Source organism: Chenopodium album, chromosome 27 (genome assembly GCF_948465745.1).
Source record: "Chenopodium album chromosome 27, dcCheAlbu1.1, whole genome shotgun sequence".
Taxonomy (NCBI): Eukaryota; Viridiplantae; Streptophyta; class Magnoliopsida; order Caryophyllales; family Amaranthaceae; genus Chenopodium; species Chenopodium album.
Window position 1 is genome coordinate 16,098,653 of NC_137860.1, and position 14,075 is coordinate 16,112,727.

The window sequence follows — 14,075 nt, forward strand, 5'->3', positions numbered from 1 at the left end:
ATTAGGCCGACAATGATCACCCTAATTGAGAGGAGACAATATAGTGGGGTAAAGAACGAGAGCCCATTGAACCATCTTAAGGAGTTTGAAAAATATTGCAACACTATCAATGTCAATGGAGTTTCTCAAGAGTTTATCCGCCTTAAGTTGTTCCCTTTCTCTCTCATAGGAAGATCTTTGGAATGGCTAGACAAAGAAGTGAAGCCCAATTCCTTGAAGACATGGGATGATGTCACAAAAGCTTTCTTGTCCCGTTTCTACCCACCAAAGAAGACGGCGGAGGCTAGAGCCTTAATCCAAAGTTTTAAGCAATTGCCTAGAGAGAATCTCTATGAAGCATGGGAGAGGTACAAGGACTACCAAAGGGAATGTCCTCACCACGGAATTCCAACATATCAAGTGATCCAAATCTTCTATAGTGGTTTGAGCTTTCAAGGTAGATCGAGCCTAGATGCCGGAGCCGGAGGGCCAATCATGAACAAGACGGAAGAAGAGGTTGTGGATGTAATAGATGATGTGGTAAGGAATTACATGGATTAGCATGATGTAGAGAGGGAATCGACAAGCACAAGTTGCTCAACCGATCAATCTTATGTCATCAACGAATTGTCCACAATGGTCTCGGAGTTAGGAAAGGAGGTGAATTCTCTCAAGAACAGGCTCGAGAGTCCTTCACAAGCTTCTAGTTTTCCCTCCCAATTTAAGGGGAGAGGTACATCTTCCTACTCTAACCCTCTTTTTGCTTCTTGTTGCATGATTAGAGAATGCTTGGTTTGTGATATGTGTGGCAAGAATGATCATGATGCTTCTAATTGCTCAAATGTTCCTTGTGATAGATATGATGGATATGAGAATGTGCGTGTGAATTGTGATGATAATAATGATTTTGGACCTAGATTTAATGCTCAAAAGATTGTTGGGAATAGGAATTATCACAATAATGGGAGCTATGATAATTACAACCAAAAGAGTGATAATGGTAACCGTGTGACCCAAGAATTTTGTGGTAACCATAACAACTTTTGTTGTAATGATCAAAGCTATGGCCAAGAATATGGGGATCATAACCAAGGTTATGGTAACCATAATTAAAATTTCGGCCAAAATCATGGTAAGGGTAATTGGAGTAATCAAGGTAGGGGAAATTTTCAAAATGATGTTCAAAGAGATACCCCACCCCAAATTACTCCAAAGACTCAAAGCCAAGGTGATGATTTCTTTACTCAACAATCCCAATTGAATAGGCTAGAAAATTTCATGATGGATCAATCTAAGATGTTGAATGAATTCACATTGTCTTGTAATAAAATGTTTGAGGTCCTTTTTACTCATGGAAAGATGCTTGAGAACCAAATCGTTCAACTAGCCAACCCTTTGAAAGATTGTGCTAGTCCATCTCTTTTTCCCTCTCAAGAAGTTGATTCTAGGGAACCGATGTGTGCTATGACCACTAGGAGTGGTAAGGTCCTTAAAGAGAGTGTTCCTAAGAAGAGTAAGGAGAGTGAAAAAGAGAATGATTTGAGTGAAGAGAATAAGAATGAAGAGCCTAGCAAGTTGAGTGAGGATTCCAATGATAAGACTAAGGAGAAAGAGCGAAAGCAAGATGAGGTTTACAAACCTAGACATCCTTACCCCCAAAGGCACAATAGGCATAAATTGGATGAGCAATTTGGGAAATTCATCGACATGCTTAAGCAACTTCATCTTACTCTTCCTTTTACCGATGTTTTAGAACAAATGCCAAACTATGCTAAGTTTCTTAAGGAAATTTTGAGCGGTAAGAGAGATTGCAATTTGGTGGAACCGGTGAATCTAGGGGAGTGCTTTAGTGCCTTTTTTCAAAACGACTTACCCCAAAAGTTGAAGGATCCCGGAAATTTCTCCGTACCTTGCAAAATCAAAGGAAAATTGTTCCAAAATGCTCTTTGTGATCTTGGTGCTAGTGTTAGTATCATGCCTTATTCCGTCTTTAAGAAACTTAAGCTAGGTGAACTCCTTCCATCCAATATGACCCTTCAATTGGCCGATCGGTCTATCAAGTTTCCTAAGGGGAGAGTTGAGGATGTTCCTCTCAAGATAGGAGAGTTCACCATTCCCGTTGATTTCATTGTGCTTGAGATTGCGGAAGATGAACATATCCCTATCATCTTAGGAAGGCCTTTCTTAGCCACCTCGGGAGCCTTGATAGATGTTAAGAGAGGTCGTATTACCTTGAGAATTGGTAAGAATGAGGAAAGTTTTGATTTGAAACCAACACATGAGTCTTTGTCCCTTGTAAAAGGAATTATGTGTGTTAATTCCCCTCGCCCTATTGATGATGCATGCACAATTGATTCTTCACATACCGATTTTCTTGAGAATAATGATGATGTGCTTTTGAGTTGTGATTGCAAGAAGGTTAGTGAAGATAAAGTGATGATTCCCAAGCTTATGGACGAGGAGGAAGTTGATATTCCTCATTGGTTTGAACTCCATCCTCAAGATGAAGGTGATGTTTCTATGAGTTTAGATGGTGAAGGACCATTTACAAAGAAAAGAGCCCGAGCTTCTAAGAAAAAGAGAAAGAGAATGAAGTTGAGGAAAGAAAAGCTCGCATTTGAAAGGTCTTTGTATGAAAGCTTATCAAGCAACAACGAGAAGTTGCTAGAAGTTGAAGAGGAATTTGTTCTTTCTACTACCTTGAAGAAGGTGGTGTTCTTTGACCCTCCATGATTTGGAGGAAGGGTCGAGCTTAGGACCTTAAGCAAGCGCTTCCCGGGAGGCAACCCGGAGATTCTAACTTTTCTTTTTGATTTTTGAGTTTTTTTTTTTTGTTTTTTGTTTTGGTTTCTTTTATTACTTTTTCTTTGCTTTCACTTTTCTACTTGTTTGGATTTTTTTAGGATGAACTTTGCGAGATTGGATTTCTTCGAGAATGCATGGTGAATGGAAGGTGTTTGCGGCACTTATCATGAATGTTTTCGATTTCGATCGAAATTTGAGGTAAAAAAGGGTAAGAATTTTAGAGAGGTAAGATAGGAAATGCATGTTTTGAAAGTTGGAGGAAATTGATACTTAGTGAGTTCTTGTGGTGAGCACATGAATTTTCAACTTTGAGGGCTTTGAAAATGATTTTAGCTACTGCCTATGGTGTTCCTCATCACCATCATGATTCATGTGCGCACCCAAGTGGTCAGTGAGTATCAAAAATAAGAGGAAAAGAAAGAACGGAGAAGCACAGCAAGGTGCGGCCGCACATCAGGTGTGTGCGGGCGCACACCTTGCATGTGCGGGCGCACAAGCTACAAGTGCGGCCGCACACCCCCCTGTAGCCGTTCCCTTTTATTTCTTCTTCCTTCTTCTTTCATTCATTCCCTCATTCCTCATCTCCTACCTCACGCTCTCCCTCTCAAACCCTCCTCACTTGTGCACACTCCTCACTCACCATTCACCATCAAAAATCCTTTAATTCAAAATCTTGTAGTTTAGTTTAGTTCTTTAGTTTGTTTAGTTACTTTCTTGCTTCTTTAGTTTCCTTTCTTTTATTCTTTTTTTACTCTTTGATTAGTTTAGCTTTTATTTCCTTTAGTTGTATATACTTTTTGCTTAGTTTAGTTTCCTTTTATTTGTTGTTTTCTTTTCTTTGTTTTGAAGTTACTAACCATTTTCTTTGTTTATAGTTTCTTTTATTTTCCTTTTCTTACTTGGTTTCTTGAAGAAGCTTTTGGATGGAATGCAACGAGGTGGTTTCTACTTGCTTCGTTAATTTTTGCTAAGTTTGGAGCCGGTGAGATCTTTCTTATTTTTCTCTTTATTTTTCTTGGTTGCATAGAATAGGATTAGTTTAAGGGAAGTTGAATGGTTCGAGGATGGATGCTTGTTAACACGTAATGTGTTTGGGATCGATGACGATGATGTCGATCGATCACTTGTTTGCCAATTGGGATTCTTATGTGTTTAACTTGCCTTCTAGTCCATTTCATATTATTTCTCCTATTTTCCTTTTCTATGTTCCATTACTTTGCTTTTATTTTCTTTTATTTTCTTTCATTTTTCTTTGTGGTATGATTTTGAGGCCTTATTTTTCACTTTTCTTTTGAATTGGACTTTGTACATTGGACTTTGTCTTTTGCATGATTTTCTTCCTAGGTTGTAAAGGTATGCACGGTTTGAGACTATGTTCGGTTGACTCTAGGATAGGTGTATGCTAGGGTAGTTGGTTTGAACTAGGAGGATCATGAAGCCGGATTCTACTTGTTTGTGGCATGTTGGTAGTTGCTCCCTATAGTCAATTTGACACCATTAGTGAGTTTTTGCCACATCCTTGTGAGGTTACTTGTTTTTCTAGCCTTCAACATTCCTTGAATGAGCGGCGTGGATCCTTTACTATGCAAACCTTATCTAATAAAGCTTGATGTATGATTCTCAAACCCGAGACCGAACTATCTAGGAAGGACAAAGGCACATTTTTCGGGGTGGTATTTTTCACTTTTGTTATATTTTGTTATTTTCCTATTTTTGGGTTTACATTTGCCTTCTTGCAACCATTTGAGCCTTATCCCTTCTTTTCAAGCCATATCTTTAGTTATTTGACCTTTTGTTTCATTTTCTACTTTTCTTGGTTTTTGTGAAGCATAATGATCATTTGAGATGGAGATTGTGGTAGATGAGTTGGAGTTTTGGTTTTTATGAATGCAAATTTGTGATAAGATTTTCTTTGTGAATAATGGCAAATCTTTGTGAAAAAGCCGTCCAACTTCATAAAAGGCATGGACTAATAAGTTGCATATAGAAAAAGCCGTCCGAATTAAGTATAAGGCAAGGACATTGCAAATTTGTATAACAATAAAAAAAAACAAAAAAAATTGAAAAAATGAAAAAAAATTCAAAAATATTTTGATGTATCTTTTCTCCTTCTAAGCATTGAGGACAATGCTTCGTTTTAGCTTGGGGGAGAAGCGTGTACGCTTTTTGTATATATTTTTGTGAGTATAGCTTCAAGTAAGCTTGGGGGTGTTGTTTTTGTTTGGTGACAACTTAGTCTTGGTGTAAAGATATGCGCATTCTTTGCTTCACTATTAGGAAAACCACCAAATTTTAAATTTTAGCCTACCTTCACCCTTATTGCCTTACGTTACAACCTTGGGAAAAGACCTTTTGACCTAGATAGTTGAGTCACTATTCGGGGGAGGGCATCATGGGTCATTGCCTAAGGAAAGGGGATGCATAGTCAAGATTGTCGAGTAGCCTAAAAATAATTCTTTTTCCGGTTCCTTCGAGGAATCATTTGGACACTCACTAAGGGGAGATTTGAGACTAGTAGGGAGAACGCGGTAAGATTGTTTGGGATGAACGTGGATTGTGATGACTAGTTCCTATGCCTAGCATACCCTATGTTTCAATCAACCTTGGATATCTTGAAATATGCATACCTTAACTACTTGAGAAAGATTGTCATTCATTTGCATTATAGTCTTTATGTTGGTTCATTTCGCAAAGGTTTGTTTTTATTTCATTTTCTTTCTTTTTTTTTATGGTTTGCCTCATTGATGTTTGGTGGAGAGTTATGGGTCAACTCTTAGGATACCCTTACGAGACCTCACTCGTCCTCATAGGCGACTTTGGGGTTTAAAGGGCTTGTTGTAGCTAAAAGCAACCGTGATTCCTACGACAGTGAGTCTTAGTGTATATTCTTAGCTTGAGTCTTGTTTACTTTGTTTTAATAAGCTCGTCATTTCTACTCCCTTGGTCTTGTTTTGCTCGAGGACGAGCAAAAGGTAAGCTTGGGGGCATTTGATGTGTGTCATAAATGGCACACATTTGATGGGCATTTAGGTCCTTTTTATCCTCTTTTCATAGCTTTCTTGCTCAATAAATGTTCGGTTTTATGCTTTCTCTCTCTATTCTACCTTTCTTCTCTTATTTTACGGCTTTTGAGCATTTCTATGGTTTTCTAGTATTTTCTCTTTTATTTCTTTTATTTTCTTTATTTTAGTTGTTTTCTCTCTATTTTAGATTTTATAGATTTAGTTTTATTTTATTTTAGTTTATTTGATTTTATTTTTATTTCATTTTCCTTAGTTTATTTTATTTTCATTTTATTATATTTTCTTTCCTTTATTATTTTCATTTTCATTTTCATTTTATTTCTTTTACTTTTATTTGTTAGTTTTAGTTTTATTTTACTTTATTTTATTTCTCGGTTTTATGTGTGTTGTAGGTGTTTGTCCCAATGTCCAATTTGGTGATAGCTACTGCTTTCCTATGTCTTCATCACCATCATGGTGGTGATGCTGATGGTGAACTCAGCAGGCAGGAACTCCTCCAACAACTCCCCTGTTCCCACACTCCTTGCTTCAACTTCAACTCCTCTCAATGAAGCCCCTGCTGCCTCATACCCCGCAACAACTCGCGCAGCTACTTCACACAGCACCAATTGCGCCTACCTACCTCACGCAACACCACCGCACACGCAGCAACGCAACACCAACAACTCCACCACGCAAACCACCTTTCTTCCCTCAATTAACCGCCACCAGTTAGCCACCAAACTCCTCCAATTCTCACCACCAATACCCCTTTATTTCCGCCACCAATCGAACCCCCAAATCATCACAGCCTCCCACGCAACACCGCAGCTCCCGCATCAATCAACAGCCACCAATTCCTCCTTCTACCTCACACAACAACAACAATTGAAGCAGCTCCAAGCAGCGGCGCAGCTCCAGCAAGCTTCCGCAACAATTGCGCCACCTATCACCTCCGGCAACACCTCTACAGCTCCGACTTCATTTGTACCTCAACAGGTGCGGGCGCACATTCAAAGAATGCGGCCGCACATAGCTGGATTCGAGTTGAAGCATTGATTGATGATGAAGCGTTCAGTTGGGTTCGATTTTGGTGCGAAACATGGGATTAATTCCCATCCTTGAAGCTCAGTTTCGAGCCCTGCTTGAGGGGAATTTTCATTTTCTCATTTTCCCTTTTATTTTCTATTTTGCTTTTTCCCTTCCTTTTCTTTTCTTATTTTTATTTCTATTTCTTTTCTTTTCCTTTCCTTTTATTTTTATTTCCTTTTCTCTTTTATTTTATTTTCTTTTCTCTTTTATTTTCTTTTAATCCTTGTATTTATAAATACCCATTTTTGGGTAGAGAGAAAAACAATTAGACAATTAGAGAATTAGATTAGATTAGATTTTAGAGAGAGAAAGTGTGGGTTTGATGATTGATGATTGAAGATTGCTTCATTTGATTTGATTTCTATCAAGTTTGTAAGGATTCTTTACTCTTTAATGCAATTCAATGTTTGATTTCATTAGTATTGTTGTTTGATTTGGTTAATTGATAGTTTGATTGATTTGATTGAATTTGTTGGTTTCAATTTGATTTCAATTGATGAATTTGGGAATGATGATTAGTTTAGCTTTGATTTTGTTGTTCTTTATGGATTGTGAGTAGTTTATTTGCTAGGGTAGTGGTGAAGCATGTATTGATGATGAATTGAGATTAACTTGGGGGAAATTGATTGAGTTGATGATGTGATTAAATTGGTTGATTGATTTTGTGCATGTGTGTGCTTGATTAGGCTTGATCACCCTTGTTATTCACACTAGATTGCATTGTGAGTTCACATTGATACGGACCATTGATTTGTGGCTTACATTTACTCGATTGAGATATCTTGTGATGTTTCCTAGCTATTGTTTGATGTAGTTGACGCTAATTAGACCTCTAGGAGAATAGCTTGATGTACTCTCTTGGTTGAAATTTCGGTTTTCCCTCACATTGCTTGACTTGATTGGTTAATTCCCCAAGTTGATTGAACTTCATCGTTGATGCATATGGATCCATTCCCCTAGTGCCTTAGCATTCATTTAGTAAAAGCCTTTTGCATTGCCTAGTTTAGCTTTAGTTTCTACCTTAAACCCCTACTAGACTTCGGAATAGCTTAACTTAGGCATCGTGCATTTGACCTCCATTCCTTTGGGTTCGACCTTAACTTACCACTACACTAAATAGGGGTTTGTTAAGTTACAAATTTTGTTTGATTGGGTGGGGTGGTAGCCCAACGACCTACCGTTCTCCTTCCCATCAAAATGGCGCCGTTGCCGGGGAATGGTGCTTTGAATGCATGTTGTTGTTGAGTCTATTCCACTTTATTTGCAAAATACAAAAAGATTTTACACTTTAGGCTACACTTGTAGCCGTGCTACTAACATTTTCTTTGAGTTTTGTGTGCTTAGATCCCTAGCCATGGGAGGTAATTCAAGAGTTGCCTTGAAGGAACTTGGAGTGCCCGGTGCATATAGGTATGAGAGCGGCATAGCTCCACCTACAACACCGGCAAGCGATTTTGAAATTAGGCCGGCAATGATCACCCTAATTGAGAGGAGACAATATAGTGGGGCAAAGAACGAGAGCCCATTGAACCATCTTAAGGAGTTTGAAAAATATTGCAACACTATCAATGTCAATGGAGTTTCTCAAGAATTTATCCGCCTTAAGTTGTTCCCTTTCTCTCTCATAGGAAGATCTTTGGAATGGCTAGACAAAGAAGTGAAGCCCAATTCCTTGAAGACATGGGATGATGTCACAAAAGCTTTCTTGTCCCGTTTCTACCCACCAAAGAAGACGGCGGAGGCTAGAGCCTTAATCCAAAGTTTTAAGCAATTGCCTAGAGAGAATCTCTATGAAGCATGGGAGAGGTACAAGGACTACCAAAGGGAATGTCCTCACCACGGAATTCCAACATATCAAGTGATCCAAATCTTCTATAGTGGTTTGAGCTTTCAAGGTAGATCGAGCCTAGATGCCGGAGCCGGAGGGCCAATCATGAACAAGACGGAAGAAGAGGTTGTGGATGTAATAGATGATGTGGTAAGGAATTACATGGATTAGCATGATGTAGAGAGGGAATCGACAAGCACAAGTTGCTCAACCGATCAATCTTATGTCATCAACGAATTGTCCACAATGGTCTCGGAGTTAGGAAAGGAGGTGAATTCTCTCAAGAACAGGCTCGAGAGTCCTTCACAAGCTTCTAGTTTTCCCTCCCAATTTAAGGGGAGAGGTACATCTTCCTACTCTAACCCTCTTTTTGCTTCTTGTTGCATGATTAGAGAATGCTTGGTTTGTGATATGTGTGGCAAGAATGATCATGATGCTTCTAATTGCTCAAATGTTTCTTGTGATAGATATGATGGATATGAGAATGTGCGTGTGAATTGTGATGATAATAATGATTTTGGACCTAGATTTAATGCTCAAAAGATTGTTGGGAATATGAATTATCACAATAATGGGAGCTATGATAATTACAACCAAAAGAGTGATAATGGTAACCGTGTGACCCAAGAATTTTGTGGTAACCATAACAACTTTTGTTGTAATGATCAAAGCTATGGCCAAGAATATGGGGATCATAACCAAGGTTATGGTAACCATAATTAAAATTTCGGCCAAAATCATGGTAAGGGTAATTGGAGTAATCAAGGTAGGGGAAATTTTCAAAATGATGTTCAAAGAGATACCCCACCCCAAATTACTCCAAAGACTCAAAGCCAAGGTGATGATTTCTTTACTCAACAATCCCAATTGAATAGGCTAGAAAATTTCATGATGGATCAATCTAAGATGTTGAATGAATTCACATTGTCTTGTAATAAAATGTTTGAGGTCCTTTTTACTCATGGAAAGATGCTTGAGAACCAAATCGTTCAACTAGCCAACCCTTTGAAAGATTGTGCTAGTCCATCTCTTTTTCCCTCTCAAGAAGTTGATTCTAGGGAACCGATGTGTGCTATGACCACTAGGAGTGGTAAGGTCCTTAAAGAGAGTGTTCCTAAGAAGAGTAAGGAGAGTGAAAAAGAGAATGATTTGAGTGAAGAGAATAAGAATGAAGAGCCTAGCAAGTTGAGTGAGGATTCCAATGATAAGACTAAGGAGAAAGAGCGAAAGCAAGATGAGGTTTACAAACCTAGACTTCCTTACCCCCAAAGGCACAATAGGCATAAATTGGATGAGCAATTTGGGAAATTCATCGACATGCTTAAGCAACTTCATCTTACTCTTCCTTTTACCGATGTTTTAGAACAAATGCCAAACTATGCTAAGTTTCTTAAGGAAATTTTGAGCGGTAAGAGAGATTGCAATTTGGTGGAACCGGTGAATCTAGGGGAGTGCTTTAGTGCCTTTTTTCAAAACGACTTACCCCAAAAGTTGAAGGATCCCGGAAATTTCTCCGTACCTTGCAAAATCAAAGGAAAATTGTTCCAAAATGCTCTTTGTGATCTTGGTGCTAGTGTTAGTATCATGCCTTATTCCGTCTTTAATAAACTTAAGCTAGGTGAACTCCTTCCATCCAATATGACCCTTCAATTGGCCGATCGGTCTATCAAGTTTCCTAAGGGGAGAGTTGAGGATGTTCCTCTCAAGATAGGAGAGTTCACCATTCCCGTTGATTTCATTGTGCTTGAGATTGCGGAAGATGAACATATCCCTATCATCTTAGGAAGGCCTTTCTTAGCCACCTCGGGAGCCTTGATAGATGTTAAGAGAGGTCGTATTACCTTGAGAATTGGTAAGAATGAGGAAAGTTTTGATTTGAAACCAACACATGAGTCTTTGTCCCTTGTAAAAGGAATTATGTGTGTTAATTCCCCTCGCCCTATTGATGATGCATGCACAATTGATTCTTCACATACCGATTTTCTTGAGAATAATGATGATGTGCTTTTGAGTTGTGATTGCAAGAAGGTTAGTGAAGATAAAGTGATGATTCCCAAGCTTATGGACGAGGAGGAAGTTGATATTCCTCATTGGTTTGAACTCCATCCTCAAGATGAAGGTGATGTTTCTATGAGTTTAGATGGTGAAGGACCATTTACAAAGAAAAGAGCCCGAGCTTCTAAGAAAAAGAGAAAGAGAATGAAGTTGAGGAAAGAAAAGCTCGCATTTGAAAGGTCTTTGTATGAAAGCTTATCAAGCAACAACGAGAAGTTGCTAGAAGTTGAAGAGGAATTTGTTCTTTCTACTACCTTGAAGAAGGTGGTGTTCTTTGACCCTCCATGATTTGGAGGAAGGGTCGAGCTTAGGACCTTAAGCAAGCGCTTCCCGGGAGGCAACCCGGAGATTCTAACTTTTCTTTTTGATTTTTGAGTTTTTTTTTTTTGTTTTTTGTTTTGGTTTCTTTTATTACTTTTTCTTTGCTTTCACTTTTCTACTTGTTTGGATTTTTTTAGGATGAACTTTGCGAGATTGGATTTCTTCGAGAATGCATGGTGAATGGAAGGTGTTTGCGGCACTTATCATGAATGTTTTCGATTTCGATCGAAATTTGAGGTAAAAAAGGGTAAGAATTTTAGAGAGGTAAGATAGGAAATGCATGTTTTGAAAGTTGGAGGAAATTGATACTTAGTGAGTTCTTGTGGTGAGCACATGAATTTTCAACTTTGAGGGCTTTGAAAATGATTTTAGCTACTGCCTATGGTGTTCCTCATCACCATCATGATTCATGTGCGCACCCAAGTGGTCAGTGAGTATCAAAAATAAGAGGAAAAGAAAGAACGGAGAAGCACAGCAAGGTGCGGCCGCACATCAGGTGTGTGCGGGCGCACACCTTGCATGTGCGGGCGCACAAGCTACAAGTGCGGCCGCACACCCCCCTGTAGCCGTTCCCTTTTATTTCTTCTTCCTTCTTCTTTCATTCATTCCCTCATTCCTCATCTCCTACCTCACGCTCTCCCTCTCAAACCCTCCTCACTTGTGCACACTCCTCGCTCACCATTCACCATCAAAAATCCTTTAATTCAAAATCTTGTAGTTTAGTTTAGTTCTTTAGTTTGTTTAGTTACTTTCTTGCTTCTTTAGTTTCCTTTCTTTTATTCTTTTTTTACTCTTTGATTAGTTTAGCTTTTATTTCCTTTAGTTGTATATACTTTTTGCTTAGTTTAGTTTCCTTTTATTTGTTGTTTTCTTTTCTTTGTTTTGAAGTTACTAACCATTTTCTTTGTTTATAGTTTCTTTTATTTTCCTTTTCTTACTTGGTTTCTTGAAGAAGCTTTTGGATGGAATGCAACGAGGTGGTTTCTACTTGCTTCGTTAATTTTTGCTAAGTTTGGAGCCGGTGAGATCTTTCTTATTTTTCTCTTTATTTTTCTTGGTTGCATAGAATAGGATTAGTTTAAGGGAAGTTGAATGGTTCGAGGATGGATGCTTGTTAACACGTAATGTGTTTGGGATCGATGACGATGATGTCGATCGATCACTTGTTTGCCAATTGGGATTCTTATGTGTTTAACTTGCCTTCTAGTCCATTTCATATTATTTCTCCTATTTTCCTTTTCTATGTTCCATTACTTTGCTTTTATTTTCTTTTATTTTCTTTCATTTTTCTTTGTGGTATGATTTTGAGGCCTTATTTTTCACTTTTCTTTTGAATTGGACTTTGTACATTGGACTTTGTCTTTTGCATGATTTTCTTCCTAGGTTGTAAAGGTATGCACGGTTTGAGACTATGTTCGGTTGACTCTAGGATAGGTGTATGCTAGGGTAGTTGGTTTGAACTAGGAGGATCATGAAGCCGGATTCTACTTGTTTGTGGCATGTTGGTAGTTGCTCCCTATAGTCAATTTGACACCATTAGTGAGTTTTTGCCACATCCTTGTGAGGTTACTTGTTTTTCTAGCCTTCAACATTCCTTGAATGAGCGGCGTGGATCCTTGACTATGCAAACCTTATCTAATAAAGCTTGATGTATGATTCTCAAACCCGAGACCGAACTATCTAGGAAGGACAAAGGCACATTTTTCGGGGTGGTATTTTTCACTTTTGTTATATTTTGTTATTTTCCTATTTTTGGGTTTACATTTTCCTTCTTGCAACCATTTGAGCCTTATCCCTTCTTTTCAAGCCATATCTTTAGTTATTTGACCTTTTGTTTCATTTTCTACTTTTCTTGGTTTTTGTGAAGCATAATGATCATTTGAGATGGAGATTGTGGTAGATGAGTTGGAGTTTTGGTTTTTATGAATGCAAATTTGTGATAAGATTTTCTTTGTGAATAATGGCAAATCTTTGTGAAAAAGCCGTCCAACTTCATAAAAGGCATGGACTAATAAGTTGCATATAGAAAAAGCCGTCCGAATTAAGTATAAGGCAAGGACATTGCAAATTTGTATAACAATAAAAAAAAACAAAAAAAAATTGAAAAAATGAAAAAAAATTCAAAAATATTTTGATGTATCTTTTCTCCTTCTAAGCATTGAGGACAATGCTTCGTTTTAGCTTGGGGGAGAAGCGTGTACGCTTTTTGTATATATTTTTGTGAGTATAGCTTCAAGTAAGCTTGGGGGTGTTGTTTTTGTTTGGTGACAACTTAGTCTTGGTGTAAAGATATGCGCATTCTTTGCTTCACTATTAGGAAAACCACCAAATTTTAAATTTTAGCCTACCTTCACCCTTATTGCCTTACGTTACAACCTTGGGGAAAGACCTTTTGACCTAGATAGTTGAGTCACTATTCGGGGGAGGGCATCATGGGTCATTGCCTAAGGAAAGGGGATGCATAGTCAAGATTGTCGAGTAGCCTAAAAATAATTCTTTTTCCGGTTCCTTCGAGGAATCATTTGGACACTCACTAAGGGGAGATTTGAGACTAGTAGGGAGAACGCGGTAAGATTGTTTGGGATGAACGTGGATTGTGATGACTAGTTCCTATGCCTAGCATACCCTATGTTTCAATCAACCTTGGATATCTTGAAACGTGCATACCTTAACTACTTGAGAAAGATTGTCATTCATTTGCATTATAGTCTTTATGTTGGTTCATTTCGCAAAGGTTTGTTTTTATTTCATTTTCTTTCTTTTTTTTTTTATGGTTTGCCTCATTAATGTTTGGTGGAGAGTTATGGGTCAACTCTTAGGATACCCTTACGAGACCTCACTCGTCCTCATAGGCGACTTTGGGGTTTAAAGGGCTTGTTGTAGCTAAAAGCAACCGTGATTCCTACGACAGTGAGTCTTAGTGTATATTCTTAGCTTGAGTCTTGTTTACTTTGTTTTAATAAGCTCGTCATTTCTACTCCCTTGGTCTTGTT

At 38.2% G+C, this 14,075-nt stretch overlaps 2 non-coding genes across 2 annotated transcripts; both read right to left on the bottom strand.

The window, feature by feature from the left end:
- Positions 1-280: 280 nt before the first annotated feature.
- Positions 281-386, bottom strand: LOC145621745 (small nucleolar RNA R71). The gene has a single exon (XR_014108545.1). It is a non-coding gene; the product is annotated as a small nucleolar RNA R71 (small nucleolar RNA).
- An 8,231-nt stretch (positions 387-8,617) lies between these two features.
- Positions 8,618-8,723, bottom strand: LOC145621746 (small nucleolar RNA R71). The gene has a single exon (XR_014108546.1). It is a non-coding gene; the product is annotated as a small nucleolar RNA R71 (small nucleolar RNA).
- Between the last annotated feature and the right edge of the window lie 5,352 nt (positions 8,724-14,075).